The sequence below is a fragment of the Lytechinus pictus genome, chromosome 3 (genome assembly GCF_037042905.1).
Source record: "Lytechinus pictus isolate F3 Inbred chromosome 3, Lp3.0, whole genome shotgun sequence".
Lineage (NCBI taxonomy): Eukaryota > Metazoa > Echinodermata > Echinoidea > Temnopleuroida > Toxopneustidae > Lytechinus > Lytechinus pictus.
In genome coordinates, this window is record NC_087247.1 from 67,748,125 (window position 1) to 67,771,734 (window position 23,610).

Sequence of the window (23,610 nt, forward strand, 5' to 3'; positions counted from 1 at the left end):
ATGTCTTCGAGATATTTAATGAAGAGCAAAGACATGTGTTAATACAATTTAGAGTATTTTCATGTAAAAGTGCAACCACTTGTGTCGAGCACATTTACACCTTAGTGAACCTGAATATGGTATCATGGATCAGGGGGTATTTCATAAAGATGTGCTTACTACATGACTTACATGTATAAACAACCTGATTATCTGCAATAAGTGATGTCTGAAGTTTACTTTGACAATTTCAAAACATGTGTTCCAATGATCTAAATTCAAACAAAGGCAAGACTACAAATTTGTTGATTAACTATCATGATTATCAAAATAATTTTAAAAAGGCTTCAGAAATATTTGTGCAACTTATTCCTATTCCATTCAGTACAGGAAAGAATAAAAATGTTTTATGGCCTTTAAAAGTGAATATTCGTTACTAAGTTGGAGGTAGATAATGGAGCGCATCATTCTCATCTGCCTGTGAGTGCCTCATTCATTACTCTCCAGACATACTAACATCAACATTCATTACACTATGTACCTGAAAGCACTCTACATCTAATCAATGAGTTAAGACAGATGCTGAATGGCTCTTAAAGGGGTAACAATGACAGACAGTTCTCAGGTTTCTTGAAGGATTGAACAGAAAAGGCAAATTAGAGTAGCTGCTCAATTTACCTTTGGTTAAGAAAAAGCTCTGACTCCAAATAAGCCAGGGGAAATTACAGTAATATTGAAATGGCTAGAGTAAAATGAATATTTTTGCCTCATGGGGAAGAAGGTGATAGCCAGGATTGTCATAAAAAATTTCAGTTTGAAATATACAAACATTTAGAGCAGAGATTATTTACCATAAATTTGTTTATTATGTACTTGTGAATCAAGCTTGATGAATGTCTTTACAGCCTCATATTGACTTTAACAAAACTCAACACCTGTGAATTTTAAAGAGTATAGAAACAATTTGATTAAAAGTGTACACAATCATAACTCTCATCTATCACTAACCATGGTTATATAATGAATGGTTATGAACCTATAGCAGGTCACTACTAATAAACAACCTGATTAACTGCATGATGTTTGCATAATGAGAATCAAATTGGAAGAAGTAACCATATACGCTAACTGCAAATTACACACTGCTCATCTATTGTGCATATGTGTTCATAATGGATGGTAATTTCCTCTATGATAATGATATGCAGATGGCCTCAAGAAGAGCCAATTAGCTTGCTCAAAGATTAATCAGATGAGAGAGCTTCAAATACTTAAGGAGACATAACCTCAGGTTTGAATTTCAAAAAAGGAAATAAGTTGATAAGCATGGATAACAAATTTTGAAGCTATCTCAAGACTGTTAATCCATTACAGTACATATGACCAGCAAATTGTGTCTATACCAGTCATTCTCAATTACTTTTGTTGAAGCGCCACATTTCTTGTCGAGAATCTGTACTGCTCCACTAGCGCTAACGACCGAAATAATGCTGAGGGGCCCCTGGTGGGCTCGAGGGGGCGGAGCCCCTTGAAGCTTTGGAATATGAGGCTTTTTAAATGGCCAAGAGGGGATCTAATTAATATCAACACAAGAAACACAAATGCAAACAAACTAAACAATTTATTATTTTTCAAATGATAAGTGATTTTTCACAGCATACCAGTGATACCGCTAGTTCACGAGGGCTTGCACACATCACAGCAGGCAATACCATAATTGCAGCATTTCTCTTTCACATCCTAGGATTTTAAATAATCGGCTTCGGAAACAAAGTTTCTGATTTTCAATATGTCTAAAACTTCTAACTTCTGTGAACATTATTTGATGGTTAAAACTTACCCGACTTACTTTTCGTGATGCCACACTAATACCCAAATTAAGAACTTTATTTTATATCTGTATATATTATGTCACCACATTTTCCGATATGATATTCAATTCAATTCAATTTATTTTTTCATTCTTCAACATAATACAAATAAATACAAAATAAATTAATTCAATTTAAATAAAAGCATGAACAAAAGTCAACATTGAATAAATGATATATATACATATTTAATAAGTGATTCAAATAAAAGTTAACATGCATGTCAAATTTAAATCAATATAATCAATATAATTAAAAATAATTAAATCTATATAATTATATATCATGAGAAGAATGGAGAATTTGATGTGCTTTGCCAGGAGTCCAAGTTGTTGATTAAAAGCATGGTTTGTCAAGTACAAGAGTGTTAAATCATGGATTTATTGTCATCATTTCAAATGCTACATCTGAGCAATTCCATCAATTTTCAATGTATAATCTGGAAATGGGAAATTACTAGCCGTAGAAATAATTGTAAACGTGATAGATATCCGACGAACGGGGCTATCAGATCACTTGTGATCATAATGTTTTGTATACCTCTATCGTGATGCACATTACTATTGACAGTCGCACATGATTCCATACACCAAGCATATAAAAACCATAACGTTAGAATAAATATGAATAAAATTCAATAAAGGATTAAGTTTAAAATATAACTGACTTGTTTTTCCCTTTGTGTAAAATTATCATCAAACATCAAATCTACATACATATTTTCCCCATTTTTTCATACCGGCTCCCACGCTCCACTCGGCAGGGCTCGGTGCGGCACATCCCTACTCTCCTTTTTCTTATGTTATTACATGAAATCATAATTGTCTAATGTTTTCATAAATGTGTAAGTGATGTGTCTCCATTATGGTGATATAAGTTGCAGCAATAAATAACTAATGCACTTAATCAGTTGGCAATCCAATTGTTTTAGTTCTTGGTAGAGAGATTTGTGGGAATGACATCATCAGCCCACCTAATGAATATTCATCAAGACATGCCTAGAACTGTTTCACCAGAATAGTGCAAATCTTTGAAATTCAATAACTTAATTATTTGTTATCCAAATTTGATCAAATTTTCAGCATTTTGCTCTGTGAATCTTACTCTATTTATTGAGATAAAAATATTTTCAGCCTGGAGCATCCCTTTAAGCCTTAAAAACTTTTGGGCAATTTGTAAAGATTTCTCATGATTTTCAGCCACATTTCCTCAAGTTAAAATAAGCAGACTTAAACATTCTTATTATAAACAGAGATTTTTTAGCAGTAGGTATAAAAGTTTGTTGTTTTCCCACAATGGAATTGAAGACTCGAAATACATGTCAAACTTTGTTATACACCAGGAAAATAATGGGTCACACCTTTAGCACTTCATAAATATTCTAATCATTCACGAGTTGAGCTTTCAGTTGGTCACAATTGCACAAATAGCATCATGACTTATCCAGGGTTGCTTTTGTTTTTATTTTTCACAAATATTACATTATTTTCTTAGTATCAGTCATGGCTAAAGATTCACTCAAAATATAACTAACAATTTCCATTCTTTTCGGCTTATATTAAAGCAAAACTTTACATTATGATAATCCTTTCTGTAAGTAGGACCTATATCAGTCAAGCCTCTAACAAGGGCCTCCTACCCTTTCATTTCCCATACTCTCTAATCTAATTTAGATGTATCCCTAGGTGATACTGTTGTGTGAGGTACATACATAGCTAGAGGTGCATGAAGGGTCATACGTCTGATGCTCTCATCTGCATAAATGTTTACTAAAAATTAAGATTTCTCAGTCACATCTCAACCTATGTGTACACTAATATATCTTTTGTAAAAGAAGCATTACCTAAAGGGGCTTTCACAATTGCTTGTGCAATCATTTACAATCATTTGATCCCAATATATGTTGCACACAATCGCAACAGTTGTAAGCAATCGCACCACCACTTGTGAAAGGGGCTCTAGAGCCTGCTCACAAACTAAATTACATCAAGACCCATTCACAATCTTCTGTTGCTTGATACTAGGAATGCAACAATCAAAGCAGGAAAAGTGGGGCTATAATAGTGAGGGAATATTGGAAGCATCCCCTTCTCAGAGAAGCGAGGGAAATAAGAAATAAGCCAATTCTAAAATGTACGAAGAAACAGTTTCCTCTTTACCTGAACCAAAAACCAAGTCCACTCTGTCATCATATCAAATTTGCCCTCAGAAATAGGTGCTGATACCTAGGATTTGGGACTGAAAAGTACTTGATAATCCCACATTTATTAATTTTTAAGATTTTAGTATGGTGTGAAGGGCCTGTTTTGAGCTTGCTGTAAAATAATGAAGTTACACATGACCTTTCAATGCCAGACATCTTTTCTCTACATATAAGTTTAAAGGAGAGTTGTTCAATATTTAGCAACATGATATTCCTTCTCAATATTTTACTTATCATGAGCAGGGAGGGACTCAGGAATTTGATTAGAATTATGAAAAGTTGACTTGTGTTAATATTATGCTATCTTTAAGGCATGTCATTTAGCACAACTTGAAAGAGTCACCAGTCATGTGTACTTTACAGATAGCTTATATGGCCCCTGGACACTCAGGCCAAGGGATATAAAAGGAAAATAGTGAAAGGGAGATAAATCAAGGGAGTTATGAGGAACTATTGATAAATGTATTTTTGGGGAAGGGGAAGGAGAGGGGTGTGTGAAGGTCTAGGAAGGGTGTGGGAACAGGAAGGTATAGGTCATATTTGATTCTTTACATCATGATAGACATGCATAGTCCAATCAAAACAACCTTACATTCTTGCTTTAAAACCCAGACAAGATAGCTTGAAAACAGTCTGCAAAATATATCATTCACTAGAATGCATGCAGTGAAATAGTAGGGGAGGCCGGGGTTAGTTGGAACATTTTTGACAAATATGGCTATAAAATCTAAATAAATTTTATTCGAGAAACAATCAATATATCAGCTTGAAGCATATATCTAAGGGCTTCAAATGTACCCCATAAAATTTTTAACTCTTATGGTTACTGAAAAAAATCCACCTTGAACAAGACCATCACAAACGTTCCAACTTACAGTCAGAGTCAGTCCGCAAGCCCTGAAAAAGTAGCTTCTTTTATCCAAGTGATATTCATGACAAGAGGGTTTTTGCATAGTTAATGAGCTTGGTGCGAACCAAAACACCTCTTTTTATTCCGCCATTGCTGCTCTAAATATTGACCAAATTTCATGTTTTTGGTATCTTTGTAAAGAAGAAGAATCATTCTTTTAGGTCATGTGTTTGGATTTTTAAAAGAATGTTGTAATATAGGAAAAACTTTTGATCTAAAACATGAAACAAAATATTTTTTTTCATGCAACAAAAGTTGTTGTTTTCACACTTAATTTCTGTTTGGGCACAAATGATTCTTAGATCATGATAAAGCTGAAGATCTAAGCTTTAATATGATATAATTTTTATAAGAAGATGTATTTTAGATGGGTCAGCAGCCAGCTTTTCATAGGCCAAGTACATTTTGCAGCTCAAAAACAAGAATACTGCGCTCTGATTGGTCATAGAGACCACACGCCCACGCAAATTCCAATGTTCCCCACACTTGGCCTCTGCAAGGTCACACTCACCATGTGGTAATCTCTTCAAATTACCCGGCCTGTTCGTTTTAAAAACAGTATTCAGCCAATCAGAACTCTGGATTTTATGTTACTCAGAAATTTCAGAAATCTCGTCTTGCATCTTGATGGAAATAACTGGCTGCTGACCCATCTAAAAGATGCCACATATCAAGAGTGACATTGTAAGAAAGTATAGAGTTTGAGCTTTCTGATGATATAAATAATGTTGGTGCCTAAAACACAAAATGTTGCACAGTTTGCAAGTGAAAACAGAGGAAGAAAATTCTGTTTGATGCATCTTTTCAGGTAAAAAATTCACTTATTTATCAAAATATTTCATTCAAAAGAAATGACCAATATAAAAGGGTAACATTTACTCTTGCCCATGGTACAAAAATAATCAATATTACTCAGGGAGAAAGTGGTTAAATTCTTTGAGAAAGAAAGTCTCACAATTCACGAGATTTTGCAGGGACATGAATTCAGCCACGAGAGGACTTGGATAAATCTTGCTCATTTGCTCATTAACACAGGGGCTTGCGGACTGACTGCTTACCCCAATACGGGGTAAGTTGGAAAATGGTATGGGGTAAGTTGGAACACTGCATGGTCAATTAAGAATTATACCATAGAGCTATTGATTATACTAAAACTACTTAAAACTGTAATATTACATGGTTTTAGCCTATTTGCTGTATTTTATTTAAAATTCAAAATTTAAAGTATGGATTTGTTGAACTTTATGTTTTCTATTATACAGTGTCTATTAAGTGTCTATTATACCCCCAAACTGGCCAACTTGATCTATAAACTCTGAGATAATCAAACATTTCTGAAAGAGAAACAAATTACTCAGAAGGTAAAAAAAACAAAAATTCCTTTCTAACTTCACCAGGCTTGTTGCACATGTGTTGTCTGTAATATGGTGGATGGCTGTTGATAATGACAATAAATTGAGGGCAGTATTGCAGAAATTTATTTAAAGATGTTAAAGAAAATTACAATGTTTCAACTTACCCCATGTTCCAACTAACCCCGGTCTCCCCTACATGAGTTCCTTTTCTTTCTTTTTTTTTTTATTAAAGACAAATATCTTGCTATATACCTAAACAGATGAGTTAAAGGGTCCAAGTAACTAAACTAACATAGGCTTTGAAAAAATTGAAACACCTCTTATTCCAGCCTTGATTTTTTTTCCAGAAATTATCTAAATTTAGCTAAAAATGGAAAACTAGCCAGTTTTTGCAGTTCTCATGCTTACTAAGCTCCACCCCTCGGAAAAAAATTGTATGGTATAGTATCACGTGACTTGACAAGTGTGAGTCAATGCCAGACAGTCATCGCCTTTGTCGTTATAGAGATCGTACACTAAATGATCTCAACATATCATGAAATTGACTGAAATTCATAGGAATTACTGCTGAAGGACAACTTTACAGAATTTGTCAGATGCAAATTATTTGTAAAGAAAATGTTTACTTCTTTCTATCTTATATCATCATTCGAAGTTAAAGGGGAAGTTCACCCTGACAAAAAGTTCATTGTAAAATTTGCACAAAAAATGATAAAAAATATTGCCAAAGGTTTAGAAAAAATCCATTAAAGAAAAAAAAAGTTATTAGAATTTTGATTATTTAATTTTTTACGTCAAATGTGAGCAGCTTTACTACATATCGTATGGTAAAAAATCAATGAAATATCATTTTATAAGAAAATTGAAAATGATTTTTACTGTACCTTCAGTATATCAATAGACAAATCATTTCACATCCGTTTCTAAAACGAAAACAAAAATAAGTCATAACAAACCATTGAAAAATTAAAAATTTGAAATTGAAATTTATGCATTTTATGGTACATTACAATAACATATGGGGCAGCTGCTCGTGTGTGTGTGACATCACAAATCCAAAATTTAAAATTCCAATAACTTTCCTAATCTTCAATAGAATTTCCCCGAACCTTCATATTTTTTCTTATTTTTCCTGATGTTTGTACAACAGACTTTTCTTCAGGGTGAACTTCCCCTTTAAGAGCCTAAAAACTGTGAGCAGACAATTTTTGCTTTATAGATGCATCATCAAAAACAATCTTCTCACATTTTTACTAAAAGTCTTTAGGCTATTCTCCTCCTCTCAGAGAAAGGATGAGAAAACAGGATGTTGTGTTGTCTTTTTTGGAAAGTGGCAAACACTTGTAAACACTGTCAAACAGCTGGGGTAAACAAACTCTATACTCCAGCTCAACACTGTATTCAATGCCAGTATCTATTCATTACAAGAAAAAGACAGCATCATTCTTGATCATTATAGCCTACTTTTCTTGTTAAAATATCCGTTCCCTGATGTGTTTTTCATCAATATAAAATCCATGGAAATTACATTGTGTGCCTATTTCACACTACTCTTCAAAGTGAATAGTTAAAATAACCAATGTGTTTGCAACACATGTGTCAGACCAAAACAATGGCAAAGATTTACAAAATTTATCAAAACATACCATGAGTTAATCAATTTTGACCCATATATCTTTAGTCAGATCCATGTTTATTTATAGATGCATGCATTATTCTGATCAATCCTTTTTAGGATTGAATCTCTAGGATTGAATGAATCTGTAAACCCCAAAAGATATTGAATCGAATATCGAGTTTAGTGTTGCATGGATGAGCAAGATTGAAAGAGAAAGGTAGTCTCAGAAAAAGGTGCTATCAGTTACAGTTTCAGCAAAGTTTCAATAACTATATTTACCTGTCACTATAACATTGCAGTCTTACAAAACCTCTTTTAATATTTGTTTCTTCTTCATATTTCTACACCCTTGTAACACGTATTACACGTACCTCAGCAAATTTAGTGATTGCGTAAAAAAATCATATAGGAAGAATGGGATTATCACTATCTCAGTTCAACTAATACATGCAAACCAACCAGGTACTTTTAATTAAATCAGTATTGCTTTCTTGGATTAGGGGAGAGCAATTCTTGAATTTTGTGTTCAGGCTACAGCTGCAAATTCCTGCATAGATATGGGGGGGGGGGAGTATCTTGGAAGACTCTCGGAATCTGTCTGTCTACTATGACCTACTTGAAGATGATGCATCCACCTTCTTTATCTCTCAGAGGAAAACTGGAATGATGCATGCAAACCACCTTTCACACAACACACATCTTTTCTTCATTCTGGCAGAAAATTCAACTAGAAATTTTAAGGTGATTGATTGCAGTGCTTAAAAAAATTATTATCACTTTTCAGGCACTGATACTCTGGGAGTATCAATCTAGACCGTCATGAGAAGTGAATTACTCTTCTGAAAAACAATTGTGTGCACATTGTGGATAATGGGGGAGGGGTGTTTTACACATCAGAGTTGTATGATATACCCTATTACACCATTTCAGTGGTCAGGTCATACTTAAAGGACATTGGCCAGAAAAAAAACTGATGTAACAGCAAAAAAAAAATGAATGGTCAAACACTTGTTGATGTTTCATTTTTTAATAAGCGAAAATAATATCTTTTCTAGTGTGTTCAGACTTCCTTGTATATATAACCATATATGTGGTAACAGATCTTGAGTGGTGATCTATCAACACTTGTGACAAAGGTGCATTCAGACGTGTGATTTAGCACTACCCCTAGTGCTGATAATGTCTAAAAGAGGGCAGAAAGGAATTAGACCAAACTGCGATTTAACTGTTGTCATGGTAACAAGGCAAGAATGGAAGTATATTACCCTTTTTACACAGGATTTTCTTAGCCCCGGACTATCGCTAATCCCGTACTATCCTTAACCCCGTACTATTTTTTTTCCTTTTCACACATGCCAAATTGTTATTGCTAACCCCGGATAAGGAATGCTTGCTTTTCACACACGAAACTCGCTAACCCCGGACTAGTGGTAGCTCATTCACTCGTACCCTTTTTACACACGCTAAAATTTCCTTAACCCCGTACTATAGGTGGGGCTAAATTGCCATTAAGCCCCACCTATAGTACGGGGTTAAGCTTAGCCCACTTTCGTTTTACACTAGCAATCTTAACCCCGTACTATCGCTCTTAGCACCGCAATTGCTGGGATAACCCTGCTTTTTTGCAGGGCCAAATAATCCTGTACTAAAGGTGGGGTTAGCCCACTTTGCAAAAATGCTGTGTAAAAAGAAAGTGGGCTAAGCTTAACCCCGTACTATAGGTGGGGCTAAATGGCAATTTAGCCCCACCTATAGTACGGGGTTAAGGAAATGTTAGCGTGTGTAAAAAGGGTATATTTTTACAGGTATTTGAAAGCTCCAGTTTGTGATGCCTGAGATAATTCTACTGTTGCTGATATCAATTCACTGAAAATATATATCATAGATCTATTAAGTTTTAAAATGTCATAAATTCTGTTTGTTGACAAAACAAGGCTGCCATCTACTTGAAAAATACTTGCAAAGATGTTGGCGTTTTCAATAATTTTTATTCTTTGATGTACCTAAATACTTTCAACAAATATTTCCAGGGAATCCATGTATTTTTATTGTGTTTCACTAGCATATATGCCTGAATGAATCATGTGTGTTTGTATAGCATTTTATCTCAATGTAAGCTCCTATTATTCTGTATTTTGCATTTTCTTCATTGTTTTCCTTAAAGAAACTTGTTGTTCCTTTTTTTTCTCCTGAGGTGAATCGAGAGCAAAGAAATGCATGTGTTTGTAGCCATAAAATGATATGGACACAGAATCTACACTGTTCTTTGGGCAACCTTGAAACATGTGACCTTACTTGACCTCTATGGCTATCCTTAATCATGATTCATGAACCCAAATCAGGGCCTAATTTAATATACAATAACAGGTGGATGGGATCAACTAGATTAATTCAATTGAAATCAAAGAGGAGAACAATGCTTCAACTCACACTTAAAAGTTAATGGTATCAATAAAAAAAAATGGGGGGGATTGAGATATGAGAATGGGAAAGATGACATTGCATGGAATATAAGATAAAATTCTGTAAGCAGCTTCATGTCTTTCAAATGACACAGAGCTTCAAGAATATGCATTAATATTTTGTCAAATTTTGTGCCTTGAATAAAGATGGAAACAAATGCATACCAGAACTAAAATAATACCACTGATGTAAAATAAAAAGAGCTTTTGTGACACCACCACATTGAACCTATACTTGATACACCTGCCTACTCAATATTCATCCTCCCAAGGTGAGAAAACTACATTAGGGCAGTTCCACAGTTACGGATTGACATTTAGAAACAAGTTTTTAGCATTCAAACAAAGATATCACCCATATTGAAATAGTTATTAGCAAAGAAATGGTACCTGACAGTAGATGTTGAAACCCACTTTTCAAAATAATAACATTTGTTATTTTGATCCACTGAATTAATGAGATATGAATATTCATAATCATGGTTACGGAGAGACGTAAAATGGACATGCATATTTGAGGAGAAAACATATTGCTCAAACTCTGTGGACTTAAAAGAGCTATCACAATGCTGAGTTATTGATTGGATTCTATGTTGTTCTAGCTTTAATGTGCTGCATTACATTAAAAAATTGGTGCATTTTTTTATTAATTACAACTTAAAACATAAACCCATACCCGGTTACGGAGTGACATCTGAAATATTCATACACAGGCAACGTAAAATGAACTAATATTTTAAAGTTTTCTTTTGATATGATGTAAAATGATGACTTTCAGATTATCCAAAAGAAAATTTTACAAAACAAGCAATAGTTTTCTGTTAAATTGAAATTAAGTAAAAAAACAATATATGTAGTCCCATGTATAGAAACTTTTGTATGGTTTGGATTCTCCTATAAGGAGATGCATAAGAAAAAAAAGTTGTGGCTAATTATGTTCCCCTTTTGTATTTATGAAATCCCATATGAGTTTTAATAGAAAAATTTGATCCAGATTTGAAATAGAGCCAATATAATTTTTGGAAAATGTCCACTTTTGCTTGGAATTGCCCATTACAACTGTACTCATAATGTAGAATTCCTAATGAATATCCACATCACATGTCTGTCTGGTGGTTTACTGAGCATTTCTTCTCCCCCACACATATTTCTTTGATCATTCCGAGGCAACAGAAAATCAATCAGTAAGCAAGCCTCTGAAAATATCATTATGAATGCCTAATCTATTATTCACACATGAAGAATATTTCCATATATGCCATATGATATACCTTGACATTGTCATAATTGATTATTTATTCATAGAAGAAATGAGTAGAACAGGAGCTCTATATTTATTACTCTTAAAGCAGAAAAGGAAAAAAAAGAAAGTTGCAAAAAGGGAGAACTAAATGTGCATATCAGGGCTTCAGGAAAAGACTTGAAAGGACATAAAAGTAAATACCATGAGTATGAATTTATTAGGGTTCTTGACCTCAGAGCTCTATATTACAGATGTCTCATTAAACATCTATTTATTGGTGTGATTTACATAAATACAAAATAAATAATTGGGTATCAAACTAAAACTGTACTTGTTCAGATGATAGCTTTCCAATCGATTGTCAACCAAGTTTCTCTGAAACCCTTACAATGCATTCCACATGAAAGCTCAAGTACTTACACAGTTTGATCACACATCTAATTCTTGGAATATAATTCAGTGCATACACACAGACTTCCAACTGAGTACACTAACTTTTGAACTTGAAAATATGTAATCGAGCCACCATCTCTATTCTTAGGAGAGTACCGTATATGTTTATACCATGTGTGTACTGCCATATCTGATCAGGTATATATCAAAACCATGGAAAGTAATCTACCATAGGTACTTTGGAGGTTTATGAAATGATGATTCATGAACATGTGAATAGTATAGGTTGATTGTTCTTAACAATGATAATACTTAGTATTTACCCTAAAAAGTCTAGCAAAATCTCATGAATTAAAATCAATTTGCTATTGTTGTAAAATCATTGTCAAGTGAAACAACAATTTATAATTCCTCCTTGAACGTGTTGATTTAGCATTGTTTAATATTATGTTTCAGTAAAGTTGGTCCTTAATTTCAAATCTGTAAAAAATGAAAATATTGTAATAATTCAAACCATAAAAAACAAAAGAAATGGTGAGTGAAGGACATCGACTGTCTCATTTACATGTCACTGGATTGTGCATATCACTATTTTGTCAAAAATAAATATTTTTCATCTGATTTTGATGAAATTGTCAGCGTTATACTAGTTTGATTTTTCCTTTCCGATTCAAATCAACATTTTTCTGGGGTGGACTTGACCTTTAAAGACCTGCACTGCATTTCTTATTCTCTCAGTAAAACACAACATGAAGACTTGCCAAGATAAGGTAGTATTCAGAAATTCTTTTCAAAAATAATGTTTTACACTAGCAGAGCCCGTGGAAATTCCACGGGTTTTGGGGGTGTGATTAAGTTAAATAGAATTTGTTGTAGATTGACAAGTTTATTCAAGATAGGGAAAGAAATAAACATTTGAATTTTTTAAAGAGAAGGTTGTGGTTTGAAAGGAATGTGAAAGTTAGGTTTTTATTTGAAGTCGTAATTTGTTTTGAAAAATATATGATTGATTAAAGGTAATAGTGAGAAAGTAAAAAGTGATAAAGAGTTTAGGATTTTGGTTAATAAAATAAATACAGATAAGAGAATTAAAATGCTATTGAAGTTGGACGAATATGATATTTAGTTAAAGTAGGGTTTAAAAATATTGCCCCTCATTTTAACTATTAATAGGGAAGTTTAAAAAGTATTTGGTTTTGGAAGATTTACATTAACCCTTTTATTTACTTGTTCAACGTATTTCATTGCATTAGCTGATATTCATTTTATCGCCCCCCCCCCCCTTTTATTCATTTTTTAAAATTTTTTTTACTGTTTTTCATTTCTATTGGTCACAAAAAGTAAAGAATGAAGAATTTTTTTTTTAAAGACGCAAGTTTATTTTTTTTTATTTATTATTATTATTTTTGTCCCCTTTATCACTAAAAAAAAAGGATTAAAGAAAGAAAATAATGTAGTAATCAAGGGAGTCGGCTTTGACAGGTCAATGGCCTTTCTGACTTCCTACATCCGCTACATTTTATTTTCATTTCTTTTATATTTTGACAATTTTTTATCGCTTATACTGTGATTTAAATTCTTTTACTCCTTTGTTGTTGTATACTTGTACATATGTTTTTAAAGGATGTCAAATAAATGAATTGAATTGAATTGAATTGAATTGAAAATAATAAGGAAGTATAAAGGAAAGGAAGGACAAAAGAAAAGAAAGAAGAAGAAGTGAAAGGTAAAGAAATGATAAATAAAAGGGTAAAAAGAAAGAACAAAGTTAAAGGAGTCAAAGGGGAAAAAATGTAAAAGAAAAAGAAAAAAGTATGAAAGCAATGGAGAAAAAACAAAGAACAAAAGAATCAAAGAAGGAATGAAAGAAATGAAGCAATCAAATTAAGATAGAAAGAACGAAAGACAGAAAATTCATAAAAGAAGAGGAAGGCCTTATTTGGCGCAGTTGGGAACATTCATTGTTGATGTTAATGTATATTATTATTATTATAAGGATATAAATGAAGAATAGGAAAAAGAAAAAAAATAAAAGTATGAAAGGTAACTTATACGAAACGAAGAAAGAAGGAAAGAATTTAAAGAAATATAGAAGGAAGGAATAAAGTGAAAATGTCATCAAAATCGAATGTAAAATAAGAAAGTTATGACATTTGAAAGTTTCTCTTGATTTCACAAAACAGTCTCATGCACATCCTGTTTGATATGCAAATAAGGAGACTGATGACATCATCCACTCACTATTTCTTTTGTATTTTATTATATGAATTATGAAATATTCTAATTTTTTCCTCATTGTCAAGTGAAACAACTATTAATTCCTCCCTGAACATGTGGAATCGGTATTGTATGATACTATATGGTTCAGTTAAGTTGATCCTTATTGCCAAATCTTTAAAAAATGAAATATTGTATAATTCAAACAATAAAAAACAAAAGAAATAGTGCAGTGAGGGACATCATCGACTGTCTCATTTGCATGTCACCGAGTTGTGCATATCACTGTTTTGTGAAAAATAACCGAAATCTTAAAATGTCATAACTTTTTTGTTTAACATCCGATTTTGATGAAATTTTCAGCATTATGCTTTTTTTATTTTTCTCTATTTATTAAAATCAACATTTTTCTGGGGTGGACTTGACCTTTAAGAAGAAGTAAGATTTAATCATAGAGTTATTAATAGCTCAATGATTTAATAATACAGGCCTAAATAGAAATTCACATGAAAGTAATACCCCTTTCATATTGCGCCTTTCACCGGCGAACTTCACCGGCGAAGTTCGCCAGCGAAGGGGAAAGTGTCCAGTATGAAAGGTACACAGGAGAACTTCACCGGTGAACTTCTCCACCTCTAGAGGTGGAGAACTTCGCCGGCGAAACTGTTTCACCGGTGAAGTTCGCCGGTGAAAAGGCCAGTATGAAAGCAAACCGGAGAACTTCTCCTCTTTAATGACGTCAGAGGTCAATTTTTTTCTCTCCCAAAGTCCCCTGCACCGAGATTCCGCGCGCAATAGTTGCAAGCTCAGCTGAATGCTATGGCCAAGTAGATACCCTCGAACATTTTTTTTTTTTTACTAACAATATTTATTAAAAAGCACTTTTTACATGTATAAAATGCGCTAAGATATAAAAACAAGGTGATATTGTTTGTTTTTATCGTAATACTTCCAAAATATGTTGTAATTAATTTTTTTGATACCTTTTTGTAATAGGTAAGAAGTAATGTTTACAATTTTCTTTCGTTTGTTCTGCAACCGCCCGTTGACTTTCGCCGGGGAAGAAATGTCAGTGCGAAAGGGTACATTTTTTTCTTTGCCAGGGAAGTGAGGAATGCGAGGCGGAGAAGTTAGCCGGCGAAGTTCGCCGGTGAAAAATGAAGAGGGCACTATGAAAGGGGTATCAAAAGAGAATAAAGTTGGGTAGGAACGGAGAAGGAATATGATTTAAAGAAAAAACAAAAATATATCCCCACCACCCCCCTGGAAAAAAAAAACACATTCCGTCGGGTTCGATCTAGGGTCCCTGCACACGCCTAACAGAGTGCTTACGCAAGTCGCCATTGATCGCTTTGAGATTACATATGGGTTTTTAATCCTATATCAAATGTTGTAAGTCTGTGCGCCGCTGTGGACCAACAGAACGCGTCATATTTTCAATAAAATAAAATGCAGTCTTACCTTACTTTTTACGTCTTCTTACTTCTTCCTTAGCAACCTCTCCGTAAGTACACATCAGTAAACACGTACATCAAACTCCTCTTTTCTGATCGAAAGAGCCCCACGCCAATACCTATCACGTACCCGGCCCGTGCATGGCTGCTGGCTGACCAATCAGAACGCGGCGTTCGGAGCGAGACGACCCACGTGACGCGTCTGTCGTCTGTCATGGTCGAATGTCGGGCTACAACACGCAGGTCTACGGGGATTTTCGGTGGAAGAATCGGACGACGATTCGTTCGTGTGAGGTCGTGATGGGCTGCGACAGGGGCGAGTCCGTGAAGAGTGGCAGGCCCGACACGCGGTGCGATTTTGGAGCCCGGGCGTGGCGGATCCCGGGAGGAGATACGGTTCAACCGATCACTCCCCTCCGGGCTTAGAGTATTATTATATAGATGACAGATAGGACATGTATTTGCCAGCGTTACATCGTATAGCTGGCAAATGTTGTTTATACGGCAATAAGTGGTGAACACTAATTGTTCTCCGGCATGCGTGACGGAATTATTCAATTCCGTTGCGTCGAAGGTGTTTCATTTGAATATGAAAAGAGGGGATGCGAGATAAGGGTGTGGTATTGTAGGGGAAGTCATTCTAGCTTTCCAAGGACTGCACACTAGCACGTTTTTTAAAGAGTCTCCAGCTACATTACGTCTATCTTCGAACATGGATCCGGCAAAAATTTCTGAGCTTATTGATTCAAAATTGAGCCAGTCGCAAAATAAATTGCTAACAGACTTGGACGGTTTGATATCTAATAGGTTGAGCAATTTTCACCAGTCTATAAATGAAAACCAGAAAGCACTAAGTGATGCACAAGTTGCAAAGATAGAAGGAATGCACACCGAGAACTTTAAGTTTCAACGTAAAGGCAACGAAGAGCAGCATAAAGTGAATGTGAAAATTCATAGGAAACTGAAAGAGGCCGAGCATTGTCTCAACGAATCCAATGATACGTCAGGAGCTGTCGCAGGTGCGAAGGACAAAATAATCGAAGGTTTAGGTCTACGCAAGGCGGTTTCAGATGAAGTAGAGGCATCGGGAGCAGTTACCAGCAAGCTTCGGAAACTATCAGATAGCATGGCATCTCATCTGGTGCATTCGAGAAGTGATGGGACTGTTAACAAGTATTATTTAACATTTAAGAGATGGGAAACATTTATTACAACAGAGGGTGGCAGAGCGATCCCGGCTGAGCCTATTCATATAGCTTTATACCCAGAAGCGGATCTAGAGGGGGGGTTGGGGGGGTTGCAACCCCCCCAAAAAAAAAAAAATCCGGGGACCATTTTTTAAAATCTGATCTTTTTTTTAAAACTTGTAATTTTATTTTATTCTATTTCATTTATTATTATTATTATTATTATTATTATTATTATTATTTCTTTTTGGGGGAGGGGAAGGGTTGGGCGAACAAATGTCACAGAGTCCCTTGCCCCCCCCCCCCCATCAGCTTTTTTGAGGACACGGGCCACCGCCGAAGTGACAAGCTAGGCCAGCGTTGCCGATTCTCATCCCCAAAATCCCCACATTAAAAAAAAAAAAAAAATTGGGGGATTGTTGAAGTCTTTGGGGATGAAAAATAAATTTTCACACACAGATTTTCAAAAAATTTCCCTACTGTGGGAGGGGGGACACCCCCCTCCCACACCCTCCCCCCTCGCTCGCTCCGCTCGCTTTGACTCGGTCGCTACGCTCCCTCGCATACCACCCCAACCCCCCCCTTTATAAAAAGCTGGATCCGCCCCTGATACCTGACGAGTTTGATCGACGGAGGAAAATCTCCAAGTGTCATTCAAGGTGCATTGTATGCCATTAAATGTTTTCATAATTTGAGAGGTTATCAAGACCCTACAGCTAATAATTGTGTAATAAATACTGTTGAAGCAGCTAAGAGGGAAAACGTTAAGAAGGTGTCTAAAAAGGACATTTTGTCGAATGAGCAGATTATTAATCTTTGCGACAAACATTCTGATACTCATGATGTTCTTGTTCTTCGTGATTTAGCATTCATTATTCTTTGCTTCAGTGGATTTTTTAGATTCGATGAGGCCAGATCTTTAAAAATGCAGTGATATCAGTTTTTATGATGATCATATGTCCGTACACATTTCAAAGAGTAAGACAGATCAGTACAGAAAAGGAGATGATGTAGTTATTTGTAAAGGGAAAACTAATGCTTGTCCTATTAGCATTGTTAAGAGGTATATGGAGTTTGCAGGGATAGATCCGAAATCAGATCAATTTTTATTTAAACCCGCATATGCAAATGAGGGAAGAAAGTTTCTGATACACAAGAATAAGCAAATGAGCTATACGAGAACACGTGAAACAGTTGTCGCTCGTCTCAAGGAGGTAAGCAGTGATTTAAACATTGGTCTCCATTCTTTGAGGGCAAGCGGAGCCACGGCAGCTGCCAGGGCAAAAGTAAATGACAGAGTATGGAAGAGGCATGGTAGATGGAAAGGGGAAAAAGCGAAGGATGGTTATGTGGAAGATAGTTTAAGAGGACAGGCTCACTGTATCTCAAGTTTTAAATTTGTAATATGGTTTACTAGTGAAGTATACAGTATAAAACTAGTAACTGACGTAAAGATATGTTTGAACAAACTATGTACAAGGATACGTGATATTGTGTTAAATTAATTAAACATTTCAAGATTATTTCAGGAACACGCTATTGCCAGCGATATTTGCATAGGTCAAAAAGAGTGCATATTTCCTTCTATAAAAAAAAAATAAAAAAAAAACATTTGATTCTGATTCATTACAAGTCAGCAAAATCACAATGATGTAAATAAGATCGAGAAGATAGAGATTGGTTTTTATATTTTTTATTTTCTATTTTATCTCGGATTGAGGTTTAGTCAAATCTTTTCCCCTTCTTTGTAGTATCCTATAGTAGCTCGGCAGGCTATATCCCAAAAATAGTGTATATTTTGTTATTTTTGTCAGAGTGACATCTGGGTGTGATGGTTGCTATGGGTGATATTATGTGGTAAACGATGTTAGGATGAACCTGTATGTTTCTAGTTGTTTTTCATTTATTTTTGTCACAAAGGTAGATTAACAAAAAAATCATACATACTGTTATAATATTCTAACTTTCACATTGTTATGTGTATATTTGCATAGGCAACAAGGAACCATCACAATATAGGCCTACTGTATTTAATTTGTGTGACAATTTGAATATGGCTGAAATCTGTAGATCAGATTGCAATTTAATTTCACCCATTCCTAACAAGCTGTGGCACACTATATAGGCTCATAAATATTATTTTGGATAGTCTTTCATGTTTTCAAAAATGATAAGAAATATATTAAGAATTTATGATGGCCATTCTGGGCTTTTTTTAATACCTTTGCATTCCATAACTGTTCCTTATTACTATAGGGACAGACATTTTCATTCAAGATATATTTTCGTTAATTTTACTTTATTATTTTTCATGCAATACAAGTTCCTTACTTCATTCATTAAAAAATATAGATCTACACTGTACACCTTAAACTTAAATTACTTGTTCAATCTTGTTTTAAACAACTGTCATAGAGACCCGTCTTTCAAAACTGATATTATTGTATGTTGTTATTTTCATGTAAACAAATAGATCTATTGACAATTGACATCTTTATAGTTCACAGGAAATTTGTTCACACACTACTGCAGATATTCTACATAATTCATATCCAATCACACATAACTTGGTTTTAATAATGAAATAAACAAATGCATTGAATTTTAGGCATTCTCTACAAACAATCATTACAAAAGCTCCTGTTTTTGGACAACAACAAACTATACAGTAATCCACCCTCATTATTTCACACCATCAAACTCAATTGCCTTTTAGGTTAAATTTAAATTACTTGTTCAATCTTGTTTTAAACAACTGTCATAGAGACCCGTCTTTCACAACTAATATTATTGTATGTTGTTATTTTCATGTAAACAAATAGATTTATTGACAATTGACATCTTCATACAGTGCGTATCAAAAAAAAGTTTACACTTTGAAAACGCCCTAGGAATTAAAAGATATACAACATGTGGGTATTTTTTTCACATATATTCTTGGGTGCGGGTCTCATCTATCCAATGAAAGTAAAAGTTTTGACAGAATGGTACACTTGAGTGAGCACTGTCCATTTTTGTAAAGCTCGCAGAAATGCTTGTGTTCACGCCATGTCAAGGGGAAAAGGTGAGATCAAACTTACCCCGCGAAACATTTCTCATACATATTTCCCTTGCAATTTTAGTCAATTGAAAATAAAACGGATACATTCAAGCATTTTGTAACAATTTTGCCACCCATTTTAACACTTAGTAAGCACGACCTTTACCCTTTTTGTGCCAGCTGGATCTGAGGACATAACTGAATCTAAACAAAAGCTTATATCAGACATCTCCAGCATTTTTTCAGTAAGTTTTTATCATTTAAAGTGGGTTTACATTTCATTTTTTATTTAATACGTGTTTCTCCACACCTTTCCCAAGCTTGACGATGATTAACAAAATGAAAATCAAGCCTAAGCCATTTCATGTAAATCACAGCTCGGTGCAAAGCATATATCGTCATGATGGCCTCGGTGTGTGGGGGAGTGGGGTGGGGCGCAATGGCACTCTTCGAAGTGTTTTGGGCAAGGAAACAAGTTAAAAAAGGTAAAAGATACCTTCAAATCAATTTTACTAGCTAAATTCAATGTGTTCTTCATGATTAAGGTCTACTTTTATTCTCATAACTATTTCAAGTTCTGCGCAAATCATTTTTCACTAACTTTTCAAAAGTAAAATGTGCTCACTCAAGCGAAAATATTTTTCGACAGTAATATCGTCATTTGCTTAAATGGATCTGTACCAATGTAAAAAAGTGGAAAATTCTTCAGGATATTACACATTCATAATTTTACAGGATTAATTCTAAGTGTAAACCTTTTTTTGATACGCACTGTAGTTCACACTCTACTGCACTGTAAAACACAGATCACGAAATTGTTTCATACACTACTACAGATATTCTACATAATTCATATCTAATCACACATGACTTGGTTTTAATGATGAAATAAACAAATGCATTGAATTTTAGGCATTCTCGACGAACAATCATTACAAAAGCTCCTGTTTTTGGACAACAACAAACTATACAGTAATCTACCCTCATCATTTCACACCATCAAACTTAATTGCCTTTTAGGTTGCACCAAAGTTAAACAATTTTCACCCTAAAATCAAAGTTGTTGCAGATCAAATTACACATGCATGTATTGGTCACAAATGATGTCATTGTAGTTATAGCTCTGGTTTGGACATGGAAAAAAAATGGCTGAATGAATGCTCTCTTATACCCTTTTTACACAGGATTTTCTTAGCCCCGGACTATCGCTAACCCCGTACTATCCTTAACCCCGTACTATTTTTTTTCCTTTCTACACATGCCAAATTGTGATTGCTAACCCCAGATAAGGAATGCTTGCTTTTCACACACGAAACTCGCTAACCCCGGACTAGTGGTTTTTGTCGATCATTCGTAGTACAAGTACTTCACTCGTACCTTTTTACACACACATCTTGAGTGGTGATCTATCAACACTTGTGACAAAGGTGCATTCAGACGTGTGATTTAGCACTACCCATAGTGCTGATAATGTCTAAAAGAGGGCAGAAAGGAATTAGACCAAACTGCGATTTAACTGTTGTCATGGTAACAAGGCAAGAATGGAAGTATATTACCCTTTTTACACAGGATTTTCTTAGCCCCGGACTATCGCTAATCCCGTACTATCCTTAACCCCATACTATTTTTTTTCCTTTTCACACATGCCAAATTGTTATTGCTTTTCACACACGAAACTTGCTAACCCCGGACTAGTGGTAGCTCATTCACTCGTACCCTTTTTACACACGCTAAAATTTCCTTAACCCTGTACTATAGGTGGGGCCAAATTGCCATTTAGCCCCACCTATAGTACGGGGTTAAGCTTAGCCCACTTTTGTTTTACACTAGCGATCTTAACCTCGTACTATCGCTCTTAGCACCGCAATTGCTGGGATAACCCTGCTTTTTTGCAGGGCCAAATAATCCCGTACTAAAGGTGGGGTTAGCCCACTTTGCAAAAATGCTGTGTAAAAAGAAAGTGGGCTAAGCTTAACCCCGTACTATAGGTGGGGCTAAATGGCAATTTAGCCCCACCTATAGTACGGGGTTAAGGAAATTTTAGCGTGTGTAAAAAGGGTATTACAGTATATGTTTTGTGGTGCCATTCTTGTTGTTCACATTGTGATTCTGCCTTTAGAAAATCATCAAAGACTTCTTCATCATTTTCAAATTTATGCAGAAAACTATTATCTTTCTGCCATGAAACCAATGCAATGAAATTACAATTGAAGAATAGCTGGATGAATCAGCTTTCTCCAAACCCATTCTGGACAAGTAAATATAACCAAGGTCAAGAACAAACAGACATCTCAAGTATTTATCAGTCTGGTCTCCAAGGACTTGATTTGTTTGTGTCTCCACATGATGAAATTTAGAGAGGCGGAATTCAATTGACTTGATCTATTTTTTATCCAGGGTTTTAGAATATGTAATATCCTTTATCTGCTTTGGTGAGTAATCAAGTCAAGAATAGATGTTCAAGAAATAAAAAACTTTAGATACCAACATATACCTTCTAGACCTGACAATTCTAGTTACATCCTTTTTAGTATTCTTTTTATCAGAAACACTAAACAAGATGAATCGTCAGTTGGGATACATCCTGAATATTCAATAAATACTTTATATGCATCTATATACAGAATCATATATATTTCAGTTACGCTCCGTAAGCTATATTTTATTGTTTGAAATGGACATCGGAAATAGAATACTCTCTGAAAATTTAATTTTTCCCAATAGATCATGGACCCGACAGCCACTGAGCAGTGCCAGATCGATGGTTGCTTTATCCCTTAAATCGTTAAATCATTATACCAAGGCTCGACATTAGCGGTGGCCCGGTGGCCCAGGGCCACCAGAAATCGGGCAACCATTATTGAAAAATGTTAAGTTTTGGTGGCCCGAATCGGGCAACCAATAATTTTCAAAGTAGCGCAATTTTTCTCCCGATTTTGCACGCATTCATCAACTTTCTACAGTTCAAATTGCAAGCCAATTCGTCATGTGCCCTTTTTGTTAATCTACACACACATACACACACACACAGAGTGCATAGTCATGACAGTATGTAGGCCTACCGCTATAGCATACAGTAACTTTTATCAAGCCGGCCGTCTGGCGTGAGCTTTGCATGCATGAAACCACTGAAGCTAGCTGTGCGCTAGCAGACTATTCAGACTTAGGGAGCTGCGATACGAAATGTTGCTGCTAAGAAATCTTCCACAGAACTTTGAAAATCTACGTCAAAGTCAAATTTTACACCAATGAAATGCCCTTCTACAGTCCATATTACTAAAATCTGGTGTAACCTGTTTATTTGCAAGCATTAAAAAGAAGAATTATGACCTCTCTTTTGACTCAAAAAGACCGATTTCCAAATGCATTAATACACATAAAACACATAGGTGAGTACATCACAGTCCCACGTGTGCATTTGTATGTTGATACTTTCGAAGCTGTGTCTTTTCTCGCATACATTCGTAATTCCGAAGCTTCGTTATTCCGAGGTTCGGATATTCCGAAGGTTCGTTATTCCGAAGGTTCATATTTCCGAAGGTTCGTAATTCCGAAGGTTCGTTAGTCCGAAAACGAAGTGAGGTTCGTAATTCCGAAAGTTCGTTAATCCGAAAACGAAATGAGGTTCGAAATTCCGAATGTTCGTTAGTCCGAAAACGAAATGATTAACAAACCTTA